This window comes from Rhinolophus ferrumequinum, chromosome 24, assembly GCF_004115265.2.
Source record: "Rhinolophus ferrumequinum isolate MPI-CBG mRhiFer1 chromosome 24, mRhiFer1_v1.p, whole genome shotgun sequence".
Classification (NCBI taxonomy): Eukaryota; Metazoa; Chordata; class Mammalia; order Chiroptera; family Rhinolophidae; genus Rhinolophus; species Rhinolophus ferrumequinum.
The window spans coordinates 43,102,085-43,123,246 of NC_046307.1; the positions used below are offsets into that span (position 1 = coordinate 43,102,085).

General features: G+C 44.1%; 1 protein-coding gene and 1 long non-coding RNA gene across 3 annotated transcripts in view; one reads left to right on the plus strand and one right to left on the minus strand.

The window, feature by feature from the left end:
• GNA12 (G protein subunit alpha 12) overlaps positions 1-21,162 on the plus strand; it is an 85,269-nt gene that overhangs the window by 51,505 nt on the left and 12,602 nt on the right. The gene's annotated exons all lie outside the window — the stretch shown is intronic.
• On the minus strand, positions 8,385-20,615 carry LOC117016790 (uncharacterized). Its single transcript, XR_004421962.1, has 3 exons — positions 20,434-20,615; positions 16,293-16,433; positions 8,385-8,983 (listed from the first exon to the last, which is right to left on the minus strand). It is a non-coding gene; the product is annotated as an uncharacterized LOC117016790 (long non-coding RNA).

A 21,162-nucleotide genomic window follows, 5' to 3' on the forward strand; every position in this document is an offset into this window, starting at 1 on the left:
CAAACATGCCGTGTGAGCAGGCTTGGAAAATCAGTAGGTACAGAACTGAGTGAATCAGTGTAGCCAGTTTTTGCTTTTCATAGTGTTCTCTTGAAGTGGTGGCCAATCAGCTACATTTAACAACACTGTTATTATAGGTTAGGGGTGTCTTTTCTTCTCAGGATTAGACAGTTATCCTGGGAGTTTGTACCTCTGTTAGAGTCCTCACTTGACTTCCTCTTGCCCGATTATGAACCAAACATTTACTGGTTCCAGTGTTGGGGAGTCTTTGCGTGGGGGCGGGGGGCGGGACACACGTAGAGGGTGTGAGCACCTTTTCCTCACCTCTGATACTTTTTGCTTCACACTTCTTGGGTGTTAAAAAAAAATTTACTGAATTGTGAATCATTTTTTGTATCTCTTCGATTTTTATTTGAAAGTGGCAGCAGAAGAAGGGGCTTTCTTAAAAATGTCTTCATGTCCCTTTTGGAGATGGAGTCGGAGACCCAGTTCAGAGAACTTTATGTTGATAGCACAGTGTTTCTTAATATCTGGAAGTCCGAGTGAGTCTGCTATTACAGAGATTGTTTTCTTGTCATGTTTAAAGGAATTGGGTCTTTGTAACATTACCCAAGATTGCTAAAAAAAGGCTGGATTATCAGCTTAATTTGACATGGAGAGGAACGCTACCCCCACGCTGTGTGCGGGCGCTGCTGCCTTAGAACCAAATGAGGGCAAAGCTTGAGGAGGAAAATCGGCCTGCGGCTCACTCAGGGACATGCTACCTGGAAAAGAACCGCTGGGGTTAGCAGCCCAGCTCCTAACATAAAATCCCATGTGTTGTGCTCAGTTTCCGTGATGTCTGGGGCTTCAGGACGACTCTGGGTCAGTCGCGTTAGCTCACAGGATCCATCTGTGTTGGCAGCATTGCCTGGTCGCCGTCTGCCCCCATCCCTCACCCCTGTGGGTGTGGGCTTTTTCAGGGCTGTGCAAACATGGTGTACACACTCTCGGGCTTGGAATGCTTCTTTGGTAAAGCTCTGGCGTAAAGTAGTACCCCAAACTCTCCTTTGCATTCCTGAAACAAACATCAGCTTATGCTGTGTGGTAGTTACATCTTTTTTTAGAAAAGAAAGAGCCGATCGCTTTTCAGAAAGGCTTGATACCACAGGTTAACATTCCTTTGGAAACTTGCCCTGGCTTTTGCTGGTATTATTTTAATTGAATTTCAAAGTACTTTCCCCGAGCTTTCTTAGTAAGCTTTTCAGACACTAGAGGGCTGGGCTGAAGGGAAGATGAGGTGATTTGTAGCTACAGTAACTTTTTGTAACTTTCTTTGAGGCCACAAGAAACAAAGTGACATATACTGAACCCAGTTTTGTGCATTTTCTATGCCCGGTGCCATGTCCTTTTAAGAAAGAAATCCCCTCTAATGGTTTGGCAGTTACTTTCAGCGACTCCAGGAACAGTTTCATGCAGCTGGGTGATTAGGAATAAGACCTGAAGGAGCAGCCTGCCAGCAGATGCAAGCTTCTGTCCATGGGCTGTTTGGGGTAACGGAAGAGTCTTCCTTCCACTGTCTCTGAAGGCTCTGTTACGAGTCGAGTCGTCTCTGCCCCTCTGAGTTTGACCCAGGTCGCCTGGCATTAGTTGTAAGCCTTTGCCTCTTTTCTCTGCCATTGAGATACCCTATGGACTTGGCTTTTAACAGTACTACAATCTAAGGTTTTAGATGAGAGGAGGGCAGGAGAACCCCAGGAAGTGTGATGAGGACAGTGGCTTCAACCTCTGATGTTTCTGGTACAGTTTGGAAGGTTTCAGAGACTCTCTCTACTTGGGAACGATGGTGGTCCCCTGCTGCTTGGAGCAGATGGAAGTATTCCTGGGTGTCTGCACTAGTGCTGTGACATTTGGTTGCATGTGGCGGAAAGCCCCGCGCGGCACTGATTGTTTTTGTCCTTCTCATGAAAGAAGTGCAGAGGTAGCCAGTGCAGGGGTGATAGGGTGGGTCTCTGTGCAGACCCTTCCCAGGTCGTCCTGTTGCTTGGCTCCTTCTCAGGCTTGGCCCTGACTGCGTCCCAAACAGAAGAAGGAGGGTACAGAAGAAGTCACCCTCTTGTTTTTAGGGCGACTTCCTGCGAGTGCCATCCACAATCCTGGTGAATCTCAGCGGCTGGAACAAGGGCACGTGGCCACACCTACAGGGAGGCTGTTAAATGTGCTTCTCGGCTGGCCAGTTGTCACAGAGGAGAAGCTGGCAGGGACCTTCTGCCCGAGATGACGGGGGACGGGTCAGTGCTTAGTGGGGAGCCTCTAGGAAGGGCAAAGATGGGTTTGTAAGTTATTTTAACTCTTTTTACATGTAAGGAGACACTTAACAGCAGCACATAATGTAATCTGTGAGAGTCCTCAGAACTGCGTTTTCAGTCTTCTGTGTCTTTTTTAATTTTATATGGCATTCAGTCATTCAGCAAATATTTGTGGAGCAGCCACCATGTGTCAGGCACTCTTACAAATCCTGGGGAAGTAGCAGCCAACAAACCAAATACAAACCCGTGCCTGTGTGGAGCTGACTTTCTGACAAGGGGAGACAGACCAGTAAATACGTTAATAGGAGAGTGTGTGTGCGCACCGTGTGCATATATACAAGCAGATATGTACATTCTGTGTGTGAGGGAACTCAGAGACTGTGGACAGAGAGGAGTCTCGGCTGATAAATAGGCTGCATACTGTTTAAGCCTGTGTTTGGCGTCCCCGAGTGGCATCTGCGAAAGCTCTGGAGGAGGTGGGACAGCAGGCTGTGTAGGTGTCCTGGGGCAGAGGGAAGATGGTCTAGCCCGGAGAGCAACACGTGCAGAGGGCTGTGGTGGGAGCAAGCGTACTGTTCCAGAGCAGCAGGAGGCCAGTGTGAGACTGAGCCGAGTGAACAGACGGGGCGGGTGGGGATGATTTTCTAGAGCAGAGTGAGGGGCCGTGGGGAGGGCTGAGCTTCTGGCAGAGGAGTGATTTGTGCTCAGGAGGATCGCTGTGGCAGCACTGTCAGCAGTAGAAACAGGGAGGCTGCGCAGTGATTGAGGTGACAGGTGATGGTGGTTCATTCACATCAGTGTGACACTGGTGGAAGCGATGAGAAGTGCTCAGGTCGGTATGTCTTAGGATCGGACAGGAACTTGGGGGTCATCTCGTCTCCTGCCCATCCAGCTTAACAATTCCCTTGGCGTCGGCCCTGCTCGCTGATATGGAGCCCAGGATTTTATTTTATATTTTAAAATCAGAACACTGGAGGAGAGTCCACTTCTCTTTGTGAGTGGTTTCCAGGCTGTCTCTGTGTGTCTGGAACCAGCCCCTGGAGTGTGAGGACTAGGGAAGGAAACCCTGTGTTCCTGGCATCAGCCATCTCAGTGGGTCTGGTGTCTTTCTTCCCGAGATCCGTGCTCTGTCCAGGGCACGCAGTTCAGACCACACATCCCAGTCTCTGCGGAGATCAGGTACCTTCATTTCCTTCAGGTCTTACCCTTAGGAATGCGGAGGGAAAGCTTACAGCAGTTTGGAGAGGACCTCCCCTCTTCACCCCTGTTGAAGCCTCAGTCCCATTCTGAGCTGTTTGGGGACGAGCTGAGTGCTAAAGTCTCCGTTAGTATTTAATGGGGTTTAATTAGTGGGAAGTGAAGTCAGGAAGTAGTTCCAGTGCATGCTTCTTTCGCATGTACTTTCTCATACCCACTGGGAGGACCCCCACCTCCCTCAGCCGCACTCCTTGTATTCCTCTTAAATTTGTACTAGCCTGGTAAATCCAATCTCCAGGATTATTGGTTCTTTTCAGATATTTATTAGCTATTTATATTTATTCTTTTGTGAACTGCTATTGACATCCTGTGCTTCTGTTTTTCTGTTGGGAACAAGTTTTTCTTGATTTGTACTAGTCTATCACCAGGCACTCATTTTTTTCTAATACTTTTTTAAAAACCTTTTATTTAAAGTAATTCACAGGAGATTCACAGGAGTTGCAAGCACAGTACAGAAAGGTCCCTTGCATCCTTCACCCAGTTTCCCCCATAATTACGTCGTACGTGAAAACCATGAAATTGATGGCGGTACGACGTGTGTGTGGTTCTGTCCCATGTTTCACGTGTGTAGGTCTGTGTAGCCAGCAGTGCTGTCCAGACACAGAACTGTCCCTGCAGAGCTCGCCCTCCTGCTGCCCTGCTACGGTCACAGCCCCTTCTTCTGGCACCCTCATCCCTGAGCCACTAATCTGCACTCCATCTCGAAAATTCTATCATCAGGAAATACTGTGCACACGGAATCGGATAGTATGTGACCTGCTGAAGTTGGCGTTTGTCACTCATCACAGCGCCCTTGAGATCCCTCCCAGCTGGGATCTCCCTGGTGTGGTGGCGCCCCGTCAGCTAGTTTCAGTTCATACTCGTTCCATGTACACCTTGTCTATGTAGTAGACGTGCATACGCACACATGTATATGCACGTACACGAAGACTGATCATTGTTATCTTAGAGTGGAGCTTAGCAATGTAAGAAACCAGTTAGTAATTTCTAGAGAGAATGGAGTTCTAGGTTCAGATACTAGAAATCGGAGATTCTCTTAGTTTTGGTTTGGTACTGTGTATGTGCAAATTTTTAACCTTTCAAACTAAATTGCCTTCATAGTGTGATAGATACATAGGAGGAAATCTCAGCCTTCTTACAACTTAGTGTTAAAGTTGGAGGGACTTGAGAAATTCACTAACCAAAACCCTTATTTGATATTGAGACAATTTGCCTAAAGTGACGAAGTTAGTGGATGGCGGGCCCAGCCAAATTAGAATGCAGAGAACTTCGTGTCCATGGCTTGTTTGGGTCCTGGTCCCAATCTGGAAGGGGCGACACTTAGTTTTCCTCTGGGGTGGCTCTTGCCTGAGGACACAGAAGCAGGAAGCTGAGGTATTTGCTATTCTTGGATGAGTGCTGGTGAGAAACTTACGTGTTCCTGCCTCTGAGCGTGGTCTTTCGCCTTTATTTCATTAATCATGAGTAGTATTATGTACTCACAGACCTCTGAAAATCTACTCCTTTAGAGAAAAAATGAAGTGTTATGCATTTTAACATAGATCCCTGTGGAAAATGTTGCTATAAAGCTTTATGTCTGGAGGATTTGTAAGCCAGTGGCATAATGCCCCAGGGTGGAAATGTGATATATTTTATAGTAGAGTTAATAATGGAATATTTTACATGATAACAAGGCCAGAAATGCAAAAAGAAAAGAAGAATGGATTTAACTGAGTAAACATGTTTAGCTTTTGTCTGTCAAAAGTCAGCATAAAGGAAATTAAGAAGGCAAATGACAAATTGGGGGGGGAATCGCAACATATAATGAAGGTATTCTTAGTATGTTGAGAGAGTGTGTGAAACAATTGAGGCCTGCACGGGAGGGCGCTTATGAATCAATAAATGAAGAACTTAGCCCCAAAAGTTAAGTGAGTAGAAGAAGAAATACGATCACCAGCCTTGCTACCAATCATGGAAATGCAAATTAAAGCCAGAATGAGGGAGCGTGTTGTCAGTCAGATTGGTAACGATTATAAAGAGTAACGCCCTGGGCTGACTAGGTCATAGGAAATAGGTGCCATCATACATAGTTGGCAGGAGTGTAACGTGATTCAGTTTCTCAGTTTGTGTCACAACGTAGTGTTACATCCTCTGGCAGTAAATCTTTTGCCAAGGAATTTCTCCTAAAGCAATATTTGTAATATTTCCAGCTTCTAGTTACAGTGGACTAATTATCTAGAGACTGATGCTGAAAATAATTTTAAATGCTAGATAAAATGTTAAAAATATTTACGAAAGCATCTAAATGCTGACAAGATCATAAAGAATCCCCAGGCCAAACCCTAAGTGAGAGACAGCCTCGAGAGATAAGCAGAACCCTAGGAGCTGTCTTTCCCCGAGACATTGGGTGATCTAAACCACAAACCTGAGCTATAATTTTTGACAGACTCTTCAGGGTCTCAAAAGAAGGTAGAAATTTAAGATTGCCAAAGCTGAGGAATCTGATAGGAGACTCCTCTGTAATGAGCCGGGACCTCAGAGTGTGGGAAGGAACCAAAAGTAAACCCACAGCAGGGGGAGAGTAGAGAGCAGTGCCTGGCTGCAGAGCCTGGGCTGGCGAGGGGGAGGCAAAAGAAAACCCACCTGTGGGCTGGCTCCCCTGGGGGCGTGTCACCCGGACTCACAGGAGGAATCCAAGGACCCCCAATGCTGTAAATTCAGTTCTAAGTGGCGCCCGACAGGAGTGTATGCAAGTTCCTGGTATAAGCAAATGGAAACCCTCTGGAAAAGCCACTTGGAGCCTAAACCTTGGGGATTCCCCACAAATGATGTTTTTAAGGACTGGGGCATCACAGCGATAGCCAGTCACAAGGCGACAAAGCAGAATGCCTAGAATTGGAGGAAACAACAGACAGCAGAAACAAATTCATAGTCTTCAGATATTTGACGTATCAGACACAGATTTTAAAACAACTATACTTCATGTGTTTAAAAAAATAAAAGTTAGTAAATATCTTCAGGAAAAACCGGAAACTGTTACTAATAAAAGTGACATAATATATTTTAAAAGAACAAACCAGAACTTCTACAATTAAAAAACACAAAACCAAAATTAAAAACTCAAGGGGTACATTAGGCAGTAGTTCGAACACAATAAAAGAGAGTATTAAAGAACTAGAAGAAATATTGGAAGAAAGTATTAAGAATGTAGGAGAGACAAAAACAGGGAAAATGTGAAAGATAGGTTGAGAGGGATGGTAGATGAAAAGAGACAATCTAATGTGCATTTAAGCAAGAGTTACAGAAAGATAGAAGACTGGGGCAGACAATAGTTGAAGAGCTAACAACTGGTAAAACATACCAGGCCACAGAACCAAGAACCCCAGTGAATTCCGTGCAAGATTAATAAAAAGGAACCTATAACTAGACATGCCATAGTGAAACCACAGAAAACCAAAGACTGAAGTCTTAAAAGCAGCCACAGAAAAAGGTAGAGATGATCTTTCAGGGTGTTACAGTTTGACAGCGTTCTTCCCAAAAGCTCCAACAGAAGCCACAAAGAGTGACTACCTTGAGGTGGTGCCTGTGAGATTGAGTCCAGAATTCTGTAAAACTGAGGCAGTCCAGAGACATTTTCAGACAGAGTGAGAGGTGGTCATCAGCAAATCCTCACGAAGGAGCGCCGGGGCTACAGTTCAGGGATGACGGAAGTGATTCCAGAGGAGGGTTTGAGGCTTAAGAAAAACGAAGACTAATTTATCACTTTTTTCTTCTGTTGGTCATGCTTTTGGCATCAAATCTGAGTATTCATTGCCAAACTCGAGTTCAAGAAGATTTACCCCTCTGTTTTCTTCTTATATTTAGGTGGTTCTCTTACAGGTTGTTGATTCGTTTTGAGTTCATTTTTGACTGTGGAATGAGGTTGGGGTCCAGCTTCGTTCTTCTGCGTGTGGACATTCAGTTGTTCTAGCACCATTTGTTGACCGTCTGTTCCTTCCTCGTTGAATGGTCTTGGCACCCTTGTTGAAAAGCAATTGGTCCTGCATGTGTGAATTTATTTCTGGACTCTCGATTCTCTTCAGTTAGTCTATATGTCTATCCTTATGCCAGTAGCACACAATTTTGATTACTGTAGCTTTGTAGTAAGTTTTGAAATCAGGAAGTGTGAATTCTCCAGCTTTGTTTTATTTTTCTCAATGTGGTTTTGATTTGCCTTCCCCTGAGGATTGATGATGTCAAGCTGCTTTTGAACAAGAATAAAGTGGGAGGGACGTGCTCTTCTCAGAGGTCAGCAAACTATGGCCCGCAGGCTAACTTTCATGTGGGTGATTTTTGTTTTGGACCCCTAGCTAAGAATGTGTCTTACGTTTTTTAAAGGCTTGGGAAAAAAAGAATATGCAATAGAGACAACTGTATGTGGGTCACAAAGCCTACAATATTTACCAGCTGGACCTTTACAGAAAACGTTTGCTAACCATTCTCTAATAAAGGGGATATTAAGATTATTTAAAAAAAAATCTTTACTAACCAATACAGTGGAGGTATTGGTGCAGAATTAGATAAATAAATTGGCAGAACCACCTAGAGAAAGATGAAATTGGACTCCTATACATTACACACCTCATTTCAAATGGATTATAGATACTTAAATATGAAAGTCAGAACTTTGTATCTTTTAGGAGGTAATATAGACAAGTCTTCATGATCTTGGTACAGGGAAGAATTTCTGAAGTCATTAAAAGTGCAAATGCAAAAGGAAAAGTTTAATAATTTGACCACCATCAAATTAGGAACTTTTGTTCATCCAAAGGCAGCACCAGGTTCCGTAACCTACAAAGGAAAAGTGGCCAGAATATTTAAAGCACTTGCACAGTTCGCAAGAAGCAGGCAGTTCAGTGGAACAGTGGGTTACAGGCTTGAGCAGCATTACTGAGAGGAGGAAATGATTTTATTATGTGCGCACCAGATTTGCACAAATGAAAATCTGTAACAGTTCCAAGAGCTGGCAAGCACATGGAGGAGCAGGAACCCCACCCGCCCTGGTGCCGGCGGGAGTGTAAATTGGTAGACCCGATTTAGAAACCAGAAGGGGAACCACCCGAGTGTCCCTCAGCAGTGACACGGGCAAATCCGTGCTCTTTGTTCCTGAGGACTGCAGTGCAAACGAGCAGAGGGACAGCTCCCCACACCCAGTACTGTGACGCTGACCCAGAAAAGGCAGACATGAAAGGACAGTGCACTGTGCTTTCGTCCACATGACGCATGCGTACCATGTGATGGCATCACCATCCGTAGACGATACGGCTACAAGGAGAAGCTCCATGTCGGCACCAGTATCAGCATGAGGGTGGCTTCCAGAAGTCAGCGTGTTGGGAGGCGCGTGGAGTGCTGGCCTTGGTGGTGGCTATTTTCTCAGTTCAATCGTACATTTATCCTTTATGCACATTTCTTATCTTAGGCTGTAATTTACAATAAGAAGAAGAATTTGAAAGGGAGAATATGATTAGATGAATATGCAAAGATTATTTATAAAGGATGTTGGTGGTATTGCTTATAAAAGCAAAAACAAAAGGAAATAATCTAAATGCCCTCCAGTAGGTATGCGTTGAGTAAATTGGAATCTAGACCATGCTTCACGCTGCTGTTAGAAGAGCTAAGAGAAAGCTCTGTGTGTGTTGACATGGAAAGTCCCTCACACATCAGGTGGGAACAGGCTCAGAGGCAGTGCGCACGTGCGCGCGCGCATGTGTGTGTGTGTGTGTGTGTGTGTGTGTGTGTGTCTGTTTAGGAGAAAATATATATATCCCCTGAACTACCTCAGTTATCTTCCTTTTCTATATATGTTTATAGTTGAAAACCCATTTTAAAAATTATTTTTATTTTCATTGTGGTAGGAACGTGTGTAACTTTTATTCACGGCAGGGCATGTGCTCTGTTCCTGACCCCGTTTAGTTGGGGCGTCTGAAGACCTGCCTGGTGGAGGGATGCGCTGCCTCCCTGTGGGACCCATCACACTGGAATGAGCAGTTCTGGTTGGGACTTGTTTTAAGGAGGCTTTGATCTCGTCCCTTAAGCGATATTCCATGTAAAAGAACTCAGTTTGGCTGTGGTCTACTGCAGGGGGTATTTGGCATCATTCTGGGGCATTTAGCAAACTCCCCAGAGCTCATTTCTGAGCTTGTGCTTCCCCAGCCATGTAATGGGACGAGCGGGATGTATCACAGACAGTTCGTGTCTCAAGCCAAATGTGACTGTCCTTTGAGTCCTGGCTTCACACCTCATTGCGCTTGAGCCAAGGAAGTCAGTGCCTTCCTTCTGCAGTCACCAGTGCTTTTCAGGTGCCCGTCACTCCCCAGCCCCCCGGGGCCTCCTTGGTTTGCTTCCGACTGAGTGTTGCGTGTTGTTGTCTAAGCCAGGCTCTGCTGTCAGCTTGCTGATCCCAGCCACCTTCTCTTTCATCTCTCTCCTTTTCATTCTCTTTCATAGTTCTCATATTTCAAATATTTTATCCTTTCGTTCTCTTCCGAGATACCTTTCTCCACCTAGTTTGAGCCCATGGGTTTGCATTCCTGACCTTTGCTGGTGTCATGGCAGCTGTGGCACTGTGGAGGGATGCTCTAGCCAGAAGACCGCAGCTGGCGAGCACTGCCCCAGATCTTGTCTGGATGGAGCTGGGGGCAGCTGCAGGGGGGCGGGGGAAGGGTGGTTGCAGAGTGGGAGCCAGCAGTCCTGCTTTATCCTCTGCCACTAACTTCAGCTGCCTGCACTCGGCTTCCAAGCCCACATTTCCTCATCAGTGAAGGAAGAACCATCCTACCTGTCTCCTAGGTGTGCTATCCAACATAAGACTGTCTGTGGAAGTGCTCTGAGGCAGAAGCACCAGGCCCAGGAAAGGCACAGAGCTGTCACCAAGGTAACACAGTCCTTAAGCAGCCTGCTGCATTGGTGTGATTGGTCGTAAGGGAATTCTCTGCGTTTTAGCCCTGGAGGTTTTTATTCACACCTCTTCTGATAGAACGTGTCTTCAAAATTTGTCACATACTCCCCTGTCCTTTAAATGTAGAATATTTTATTTTTAGAAAGAAGTTTAACAGCTTTGTTGAGGTGTAATTGACACAATAAACTGCACGTATCTAAAGTGTATGATTTGGTAAGTGTGAACATATGTATATACCATGAGACCCTTACCACAATCAAGATAATATAAGCATGGGATGGTAACGTGTGTGTGTTGTCATCTCTTCTGTGTGTGTGTGTGTGTGTGTGTGTTCTCTGTTGTTTTTTTTTTGAGTTGTGAAGTTGCTACAGAAGTGATTTAGAGATAAGTCACAATATTATGACTGTTTCTTTAGAAGAGCCATTGCTAATAAGAATGCCAGTGAAGGTGCATGAGTCACACGACAGCCCTGGGCCCTACACTGCACATGTGTGTACTAGGAACCCAGCAGCCATCACGCTTAGCTGTGGACCTCTTCTGCAGTGGCCCCCCAGGTAACCTCGTTCCGCAGTCTCTGGTGGGAGCCCCCATCTCTGCATGGATTGTCCCCTAGGTATTTCATGCCTGGCCAGTGCTGAGAGTCCTTGATTAACCTCTGAGGCCCCTCCCACTCCTGACAGTCTTTGAAAGGAAGGCTCCTCCCCCTCTAATAGGCAGGACTGAGCAGTCGATGTTTTTCCTGAGAATACCTCCCACTTAGAAAGGCTGTCCAGTTATGACCCAGGCGGGCCGTTTGTTTGCAGGGTTCTCAGAAGGACGCAGACCAAGCAGGTCTGCTGCTCTGCCGTGTCTGTTAGTGGAACTGGCACAGAGCTTCTGCTCAGCTCTCTCAGACACTCAGCTCTCTCAGGCAATGGTTCCCTGAACTCTGGTGACTAAGAGGAATCGGGAAGCACAGCTCTATTTTCAGGTTCTTTCTCCTCCTCTATGCTATTCTTTACCCACTCTTTATCTTCCATAACTCCCTACTTAAATCCTAGTCTTCCAAGACACTTCAGGCTGGCTCTGTCTCATTCCATCAACATACATGGTAATATTTAACCCAAAACAAGGTTGTAAAATAAAGAAGAAGCCATGTACTAACTCCAGGAAAGGGATAACTTGATCAAGCCTGTTACAATAAAACCTTAATACCCAAGAAACTAGTTACCATGGTTACCTTTGGAGAGGACACCTGGGTAAGTGGGAGAAAATTTTCTTCAGTGACCCCCTTTTTAATTTCTTCATTTTAATTTTGTACTATGCATATACATTATCTATTCAAAAACTTTAATTTTAAAATGTCAGTAATTCTTAATAGAGTGGCAATAATTCATAACATAATAAAAAGTCCAAATTATATAAGACAAGTATATTACCACCAAACTTAAAAGGACTGTCAGTATATGGACTCCAACAGTTCACACTGTTTTTAGAATCTTACTAAGAATAATAATATAAATAGTGACACCCACATATTGAGTGCTTACTGTGCCAACCACTGTGTATGTACCATAAACCAAACCCCAAGAAAGAAGTTGGCTCTTTAATGCAGATTTAGCTTCATAACTATATACAACATTTTCTTTTTTTAAAGCAAAAAACCAAGGGCTTCATACATATTTTTGTTTTTGTAGTTTGGTTTCATTCATATTTGAAAGTGGTTTGTATAAAAAGACAGACAAATGGCTAAATCTTAAAGGACACCTTGTCACTTTCTTGTCCCCTCATTTCCTGCATGACTGTCTTCTTTTGTGTTGAGTTGATTTTCTATAGGGAAATGTTTAAACTCCTTTATCATTTCCCTTTGTGTATCAAAAAAAGATTGGCAGAGTGCATAAAAAACACATGGTCCAGCTATATCCTGTCTACAGGAGACTCACTATAAACCCAAAGGCACAAATAGATTGAAAGTGAAAGGATGGAAAAACATATTCCATGTAAATAGTAACCAGAAGAGAATAGCGGTGGCTATACTAATATCAAAGTAGACTTTAAATCACAAAAGGTTATAAGAAACAAAGAAAGACACTGCATGTTAATAAAAGGTTCGATACTACAAGAAGATGTAACAGTTATAAACACTCATGTACCTCATGACAGACCATCAAAATACATGATGCTAACGCTGAGAGAATCACAGGGAGAAACTGTTCCACCACAATACTTGGAGTCTTCAATATCCACTCTCAATAATGGATAGAACAGTCAGACAGAAGATTAAGGAAACAGGACGTAACACAATAAAGCAGCTAGATCTAACAGACATGCAGAGCACCACCGAAAAGCAGTATACACATTCTTCTCAAGTGCAGGTGGGACATTGCCCAGGATAGACTAGATGTGAGGCCACAGAGGAAGTCTGAATAGATTTAAAAAGAGATGTCGAACACAGTGTCTTCTCTAGCTGTGACAGAATGATGTTAGAAATCAATAACAGAAGTAAAATTTTTGCAGATTTATGGAAATTAAAAAATGCTCTCTTAAACAACCAGTAGATCAAATAACTCACAAGAAAAATTAGAAAATACTTAGAAATGAATTAAAAACACAACATACCAAAATTTATAGGACATAGTGAAAGTGGGGCAAAGGGGAAATTTGCACCTATAAACGCTTACATTAAAAATAAGAACTTAAATCAACCTAACTTTACAACTTAAATAACTAGAAAAGACCAAATTAAACTCAAACCTAGCTGAAGGGGGGAAACAAAAGAGTAGAGATAAATGAAATAAAGAATAGAAAACCAGTAAAGAAAATTAATGAGACCAAAAGTTGGTTCTTTGAAAAGATCAACAAAACTGGTAAACCTTTAGCTAGATGAACTAAAATAAAAAGAGAAAAGATTCAAATTACTAAAATCAGAAGTGAAAATGGGGACATTACTTTTATTTGTACAGAAATAAAAAGGATTACAAGTGAGTGTTATGAACAATTGTATGCCAGCAAATTGGGTAACCTAGCTAAAATGGGACACATTCCTAGAAACACAAAACTTACCAAGACTAAGTCATACAGAAATAGAAAATCTGAATAGACCTGTAACTAGTAAGGATATTTAATCAATAATCAAAAATTTCCCCACAAAAGAAGTTCTTGGACCCAGTGACTTCACTGGTGAGTTCTACCAACCATTTAAAACAGAACTTATAGCAATCCTTCTCAAACTTTTCCAAAAAATTGAGGAGGGAACACTTCCTAACTCATTCTGCGAAGCCATAATTACCCTGATACCAGAGCCAGACAAAGACTCTGTAGGAAAAGAAAATGACAGACCAGTATCCCTTATAAACACTGATGTAGAAATCCTCAACAAAATGCTAACAAACTGAATTCAGCAGCATATTAAAAGGATTGCACACCATGATCAAATGCTTATCCCAGTACTGCAAGGATGGTTCAATATATGAAAGTCAGCAGTGTGATCCACCACATAACAGGGTGAAGGACCAAGACAGACGTGATCATCTCGAAGCAGAAGAAGCATGTGACAAAATCCAACTCCCTTCATGATAAAAACAGTCAGCAAACTGAATAGAAAGAATCTACCTCCACATAATAAAAGCCATAAATGAAAAACCCACAGCTAATGTCATACTAAGTGGTGAGAGACTGGAAGCTTTTCCTCTAAGATAAGGAACAAGAAAAGTCTGCCCACTTCTATTCAACATAGTAACCAGAAGTTCTAACCAGATCATTTAGGCAAGAAAAAGACAAAAAAGACATCCAAATTGGAAAAGAAGTAAAAGTATCTGTTCATGCTAAAGATTCCACAGGATTCTGTTAGAGTTCAACAAGGTAGCAGGATGCAGAGTCAGCAACCAAAAATCAGTTCATTTCTATGCACTAACAATGAACAATCTGAAAAGGAAATTACAGAAACCGTTCCATTTACAATAGCATCGAAAATAATAAAATACTTAGGAATTAACCAAGGAAGTGAAAGACTTGTGAATGAAAACTAAAACAATGCTGAACGAAATTTTGTGCTTCAAAAGGGCACAACCAACAGAATGAAAAGGCAGCCTACAGCCTGGGAGAAAATGTTTTCAAATCATATACCTGATAAGGGGTTAATATCAAGAACATATTTCTTAAAAAACTCCTACAACTCAACTACAACAAAAAATCACCCTATTAAAAAATGACGAAGGATTTGAATAGACATTTCTCCAAAGATAATATACAATAATGGTCAACAATGTATAACAACATGCCCAGCATCAGTAATCATCAAAGAAATGAAAATCAAAACCACAATGCGATAGCACCTCACAGCCGTTCGGGATGGCTGCTATCAAAACACAGAATGACGGGGGTGGCTGATGGCTCGGTTGGTTAGAGCGCAAGCCCTGAACTACAGGGCTGCCGGTTCGATTCCCACATGGGCCAGTGAGCTGCGCCCTCCATAAGTAGATTGAAGACAATGAGCTGCCGCTGAGCTTCCAGAGGGGCAGCCGGATGGCTCAGTTGGTTAGAGCGCGAGCTCTCAACAACAGGTTGACGGTTCAATTCCCTCATGGGGTGGTGGGCTGCGCCCCCTGCAACTGAAGATTGAAAACAGCGACTGGACTTGGAGCTGAGCTGCGCCCTCCACAACTAGATTGAAGAACAATGACTTGGAGCTGATGGGCTCTCGAGAAGTGCACTGTTCCCCAATATTCCCCAATTTTAAAAAAATTGGGGAAAAAATAAAACAGAATGACAAGTGTTCGTGAGGATGTGGAGAAGTTGGAACCCTTGTGCACTGTTTGTAGGATTGGGATATAGTGCAACTGCTGCAGAGAACAGTATTGACATCCTCAGAAAATTAAAACTAGAATCACCAGGTGATCCAGCAATGCCACTTGTGCACACATATGCCAAAGAATTGAAACAGCAAGATCTCAAGAGATAGTTGCGCAGCCATGATTGGAGCAGCGCTATTCATGATGGTCTAGAGGTGGAAGCAGCCCGGTGTCCACGGCCGGATGACTGGGCAAGCACGTTGGGCTGCATCCACATGATGGCCTGTGATTCAGGCTTAAAAGGGAAGGGCTTTTTCCCAGGCTGCAGCATGGATGGACCCGAGGACATGCAGTGAAGTATGCCAGTCACAGAAAGACAAACACTTGATGCTTCCGCTTGCACAAGGCACGTAAAGAAGATGAGTAGAGACAGAAAAGAGAACAGTGGTTCTTAGGGGCTGGGAGAGGAGGGGTTGTTTAATGAGTAGAGAGTTTCAGATTTTCAAATGAAAAAATTCTGGACATCTGTTTCACAGCAGTGTGAATATACTTATCAGTACTGAACTGGACACTTAAAGATGGTTTAAGATGCTAAATTTTATATGTTATGTTTTTATCACAATCCTTAAAAAAGGAGATGTGCGTGTGCCGGTTGGAACGGAGCATACATGACATGTCGTTGGGAGTAAGAACAGGAGGCAGAAGTCCTGGCTTGTCACTGCTGACTTTCATCACCTTTAATTGAATATTTGAGTCACAAATTCAGAAGTGAGCTCTCAAGTTTAGAGAGTACTCACTGTCCCTTGCCCCCTTGTTCCTTCATTTAACAGAATCTTCTTCTGTTGGCTTCTGCCATCAGCCTGGCAAAACTGGTGTTATTTTTTCCCGTAACTTTTAACAGAAGTGATTGTAAATGTCAAGGGTTAATTGGGGTGTTAGTTGGGGTCCTGGGGACCATGTTCCTAGAGTTATGCTTCCCCTTCCTGTAAGGAAAGGTTTTCATTTTCTTCATGGTCCATTCAGATCGTTGCTTTTTCACCATGCAGAATGCAGCAGACCTACCTCAGCACTGTGCATTCAGCCCGAACAGAAGCCTTTACAGAATTAAAGCTTCCTTAGGTCTCCACGGATTTCATTCAGTGAGAGGACTGGGCCAGAGCTGCACTTAATCTCTGCGTCGCCTTCAGGATTCTTTGGCACCTGCTGTGAGAACCCAGAGGGAAAACTTCAGATGCCTGGGCACCAGTGCCCAACTGTGGCTTATTCAGCTCTGTCCAGTTTTCAGAGAAACAAAGGAAACTAAATGCACTGAGATGCAACCGCAGCTCAGAGGACAAACCTTGGCTTTGGTTAAACCAGCTGATGGGCACTGGATTAGAAGGGTTTTTGGTTTCTTTCCCCCAAGTAAGAATATTAGAAAACTTATGGTTTTAACAAAATATTTGAATGAGAGGAACTTCTTTAGCATTAAGTCAAATAAAAGTATGAATGTGGATCCCTGAACCACGGTAGAAAAAAAATTCATTTGTATGTTAGAAACAAGTAAAAGCTGCTGTCCAGATGCCAACAGAGAGAAGTGTGGAGTGCAAGGTAAAAGCTGGGCTCCACCATGACAATCACAAATATCAAACAAAAGTGGTATCAGAATGGTATGGAGGATTCAAATAATTGGACAAACTCCACACAGAATTGCAACTGTACCAGAACATCAGATGTACTTCTCAGTGACAAGAAACCAGAGGGGACACCGGTGGGGACAGCCTGGGAGATTCCAGGAAGTGAATGCACAGCCCCCTCCTGGGAGCTCTGGCCTCGTCCTCCCTCCTGGAGCCCTTGTCACAGCTCAGTGTGTGCACAGGCAGACACGACCGGTCCTGCCTACAAGTCCCCAAAGCATCACACTAGCCTTTCTGCAGAGGGCCCATCGGTCACCTGCCTACGAAAGAGAATCTCTTGAAACAGACTCTGAACAGGCATTTCATTGGCTGACTTTTTGAAATATTGCTAACCACCTTCCTCAGATACCATTTGTGCTCAAGTTCACCAGCACAAAGGGTCTCCATGTATTTTTCAATTTTTTTGTTTTGAGATCATTTCAACTTAAGAAAAGTTGTAAGAGGAGTTCTGAGAACGCCAGTCCGCCTCTCACCCAGGCACGTTTACTTTGTTATTCTCTCCCATACAGTTTTTTTCTGAATTTTTTTTTAATCCTTGCCATTTCTCTCCTTCAAAGTTATAAGACACGGACATCCTAATATATTTCTAATCGGGTGTCAGAATGTTTTAATACATTATAAAGATAATGATTTTCCCCGTTTTTGTCAAAAGGGCACATTGTAAAGGGCTTTTTTCCTAATTTTTAAGACTTTTAGTCTTATGTGGAAAAGGACTTTTGACAGGAAAGAAATGTGAGAAAAATGGGTAAGGCACAGCTACGCAGGCTCCTGTGGCAGAGGGTGCCCCACTGTCACTGTGCTGGCCTCCCCAGGAAAAGGTGTCCCCCACCACCACCACCGTTCTTCACAGCAGCACGGTCAGAGAGGACAGACACTTCGGGAATCTCGGGACTAGAATCTCTATCGAGCCAAAAATTTGCTTTAGTCTTTCCTTTTTAGGGGTTTCTGTGGGGCCAGAACTCTTATCAGCACAGGAAGAGAGGTCAAGTGCAAACTCTCCAGGGTGCATGAACGCGTGAGCCCTCTTCCAACCTGCGCTCACACACACACCATGGGGAAAACATTCATTCAGGGCTTTCCTTGTCCTTGCATTCAGGGACTGTTTAACTTCCCGCTGCTATTTTCTTACAGAACTGGGGTCTAATAAAGAGGAAGACATCCCTGTAACAGACTTTAATTGGGCTTTACCTGCCTGAAAAGTTTCCACCTCCAAAATAGTTTTTAGACTTGAACCAATGTTGAGTGATTTCAGAGTAGAGTAAATGAGGCTGCTTGATTCTCCCTCCATCTGAGCAAAACAGGAGCATTCTTGAATAACTTGGTTTTATGGAAACTTCTCTTTTTGTGTAGCTATTTAAAAGTATAGAATTCAGTGACTTCTAGTACATTTACCAAGTTGTGCCGTCCTCACCATAAACCCGTTTAGGACATTTCCACCCTCCCAGTGAGGTCCCTCGTGTCCCAGGCAGCCCCTCGTCCACTTTCATCTCTGCACATTTTCTGGACATTTCACATCAATGGGATCACACAACATACGGCCTTTTGTGTCTGGCTTCTCTCACACAGCCTGATGTGTCTGGGTTCCTTCACACTGAGGCATGTGTGAGGGTTTGGGTCATTTTCATCGCTGAATGGTGTTCCGTTGTGGATGAACCTCTCTCTCTTTATCTCTGTACCCGCTGTGTGATGGACCTTTGGGCTGGTTCCCATTCTTTGCCTATTAAGAATAACGCTGCTCTGAAAATTCTCAGTCATCTTTTTGAAAGGAAATACAAATATATTAATGGTACTTACAAAGAGAGCTGACGTTTTGCCTTTGGGGAATGATTTTTACAATAAGTAGTATTTTATTTCTTATCCAACATTATACACAAGTCAGGATCTCTTAGTGATGATGAGCTTGATGATGGTTTTGGTGAAAGTAAAGAGTGACTAGGCTCTCCCAGTACTCAGTGGAGCATCGTGACGTCAGCAACAGGGAGCCAGAGCCAAGTTTCCCCAAGTTTCCTTGTTTCCGTGCTTTCCCTTCTCCCATTATTGCTCTTTTCAGCCTCGCCTGAGGCTTATTGCCAGGAACTGCTTTTTTGGTTTGGGAGATTTTTTTTTTTTAAATGGAAATCTATAGAATGTCCTCTTTTAAAAAGGAACTTCATCTACTAGTTTTAGTGCAGACTATGATCAAATATTGTGTCTTCTCTGAGCTTTAAGAAGCAAGAATTTGTGAAATAAGCCTACAGTTCAATTAACTCTTGTATTTGCTGAGCTTAAAACAAACTTTCTGAAATATCAAGCAAAATTCTGCGTTTGAGAAGGTGGAAAAAAATGGTGCTTTGAGAAGCGATTTATTGACACCTTTCAAATGTCCCCTTTGTCCAGGAGGCCCCTGCTGCCCCGCCTATGGGTGGCCAATGGTCCCTTTGGCTCCTCTCCTGAATAAATTCCTGGTGTCATTCTAAGGAAGCACCCCAAAATCAGCCTGGATTGGGGTTTATGCACATTTCTGGGTTCCGTGAAGAACACACTCCAGTTGGGGCAATTTTGCAGGTGGCATACAAGCCCTGAGTTCTCTCTGGCGGCACTGATTCCGAAAGGAAGAAAACTGACGGGGATGTGTTTCACATCCCATTTTTCACTGCGGAGAAAAAATTCGGGAAAAAAATCAGGACACTTGAATACTGACTGAGGTCTCATTTCCGCATTGCTTGGCAGTCAGTTTCACAAAAGTAATTTCATAAGACTTCCACCTTCTGCCTTGAACTGCACAGTACTTTTATAGATGGTTTTAACGGGCTGATCTTGTATGGAATAGTGTCCTTTGGTGACAGACCAGAACCTAAATAAAGATCATTTTGCGAAGCCTAATTTGTTTTGTAAGGTAATTGTTTTTAAGGCAGTGGGTTACTAATGTGATTTTTTTAAGTTAATTATTGTAAGAGCACTTAGCAAAAGTGCCAAATTTTGAAGTACATGGCACAGTCCATTAGTGAACACAGTAGCACAGGTACCAGTGGGTGCCGACTTCCAGAACCTTCTTTATGATGCTTATCTTGGGAAATGTAAGTGTTCTCCTGGCAGCTCTGTCCAGGTATTTTAGACCTTGGAATAATTCTCTTTTGTTTGGAGCCAGCTTTAGGTCACAGGGCCTTTGGGAGTTGAAAAACCAGTCAGCACACGTGTATGAGGTCTTCCTCCCACCAACAGGACTGCACTGCCGCCAGGGCCCAGCATGGTCGGGAGCTTTACTCAGGCGGCTGGCAGGGCTGAAGGAAGAAATCCTCTGTGGGCTACCTGCGCTGGAACTTGTGTTTTCTCTGCCCGGTGAAGCACTGCCTGCCGCATGCAGGCTGGCGTTCGGGCCGCAGCCAGGTGATTCTGTCCCCATGTCCCTCGGTTCCTCTCGTATGTTCTCCTGTGAGTGACCCTAGGGTTTACACCGCCCTAGTGGTCGGTGTCTCTTACGGAAGCCTGCTAACTTCTTGTCAGCAGAACATGTAAGAAGTGATTATGGAAGAAGGAGAAAGACTCACCAAGTAGAAGGTCAGAGTGTTTGCAGAGGGCGGTGCTGCGTCAGTGGTGCCGGGGGCCAGGGCTTGAAGCACAAGGGCTCTTTATGCGGAGCGGCTGGGCTTCCCTGCCTTTGGCCTCCTGTCTCCCTCCTCCCAGCTGGCCGCAGCCCTAGCTGCTTCCATGAGCGGGGCTTGCCTTTTCGTGCTCCAGAGAGCCAAGCTGCAGATGACTCAGTTTTTGGCAGAGACGGCGGCTTTCAGCCCTTCTCTGTCCCTTTTGTTCAGCCCGAGTGGGGGAGGATAAGGCCGGGTAAACATCCAGCTGAGGGGCACCCTGACCCCTTCGCTTTGGCTCTCTTCCACCAGCAAGGGCCGGGCGGGGTGGGCGGAGTGGTTGGCTTCAAAGCCCGACCCTGTCATGTGATTCATCCTATCCTTGGCAGTCCGGTCACGTCAAGACTGGATTGCTATCCTTGTTCCGATTTTCACATTTTTAGGAAGTGCAGTCGGCCTTCTGAAACACAGAGCTTGGCATGTCATGTTTGCTGGTCAGTTCTGCTTCCCTCAGCCGGGCACGTGGAGTGATTCAGTGCTCGGCCTTGGGTTTGAGCAACTGTTTGATCTTAGGCAAGTCAACTGCTAAGCTTTGGTTTCTTCAGCTAGGAAAATGGGGCTATTGCACTGTGTTTGGATTAAATGAGATGACATGTGTGTAACACAGTGCCTGGCGTCAAGCAGTGACCGAGAAGC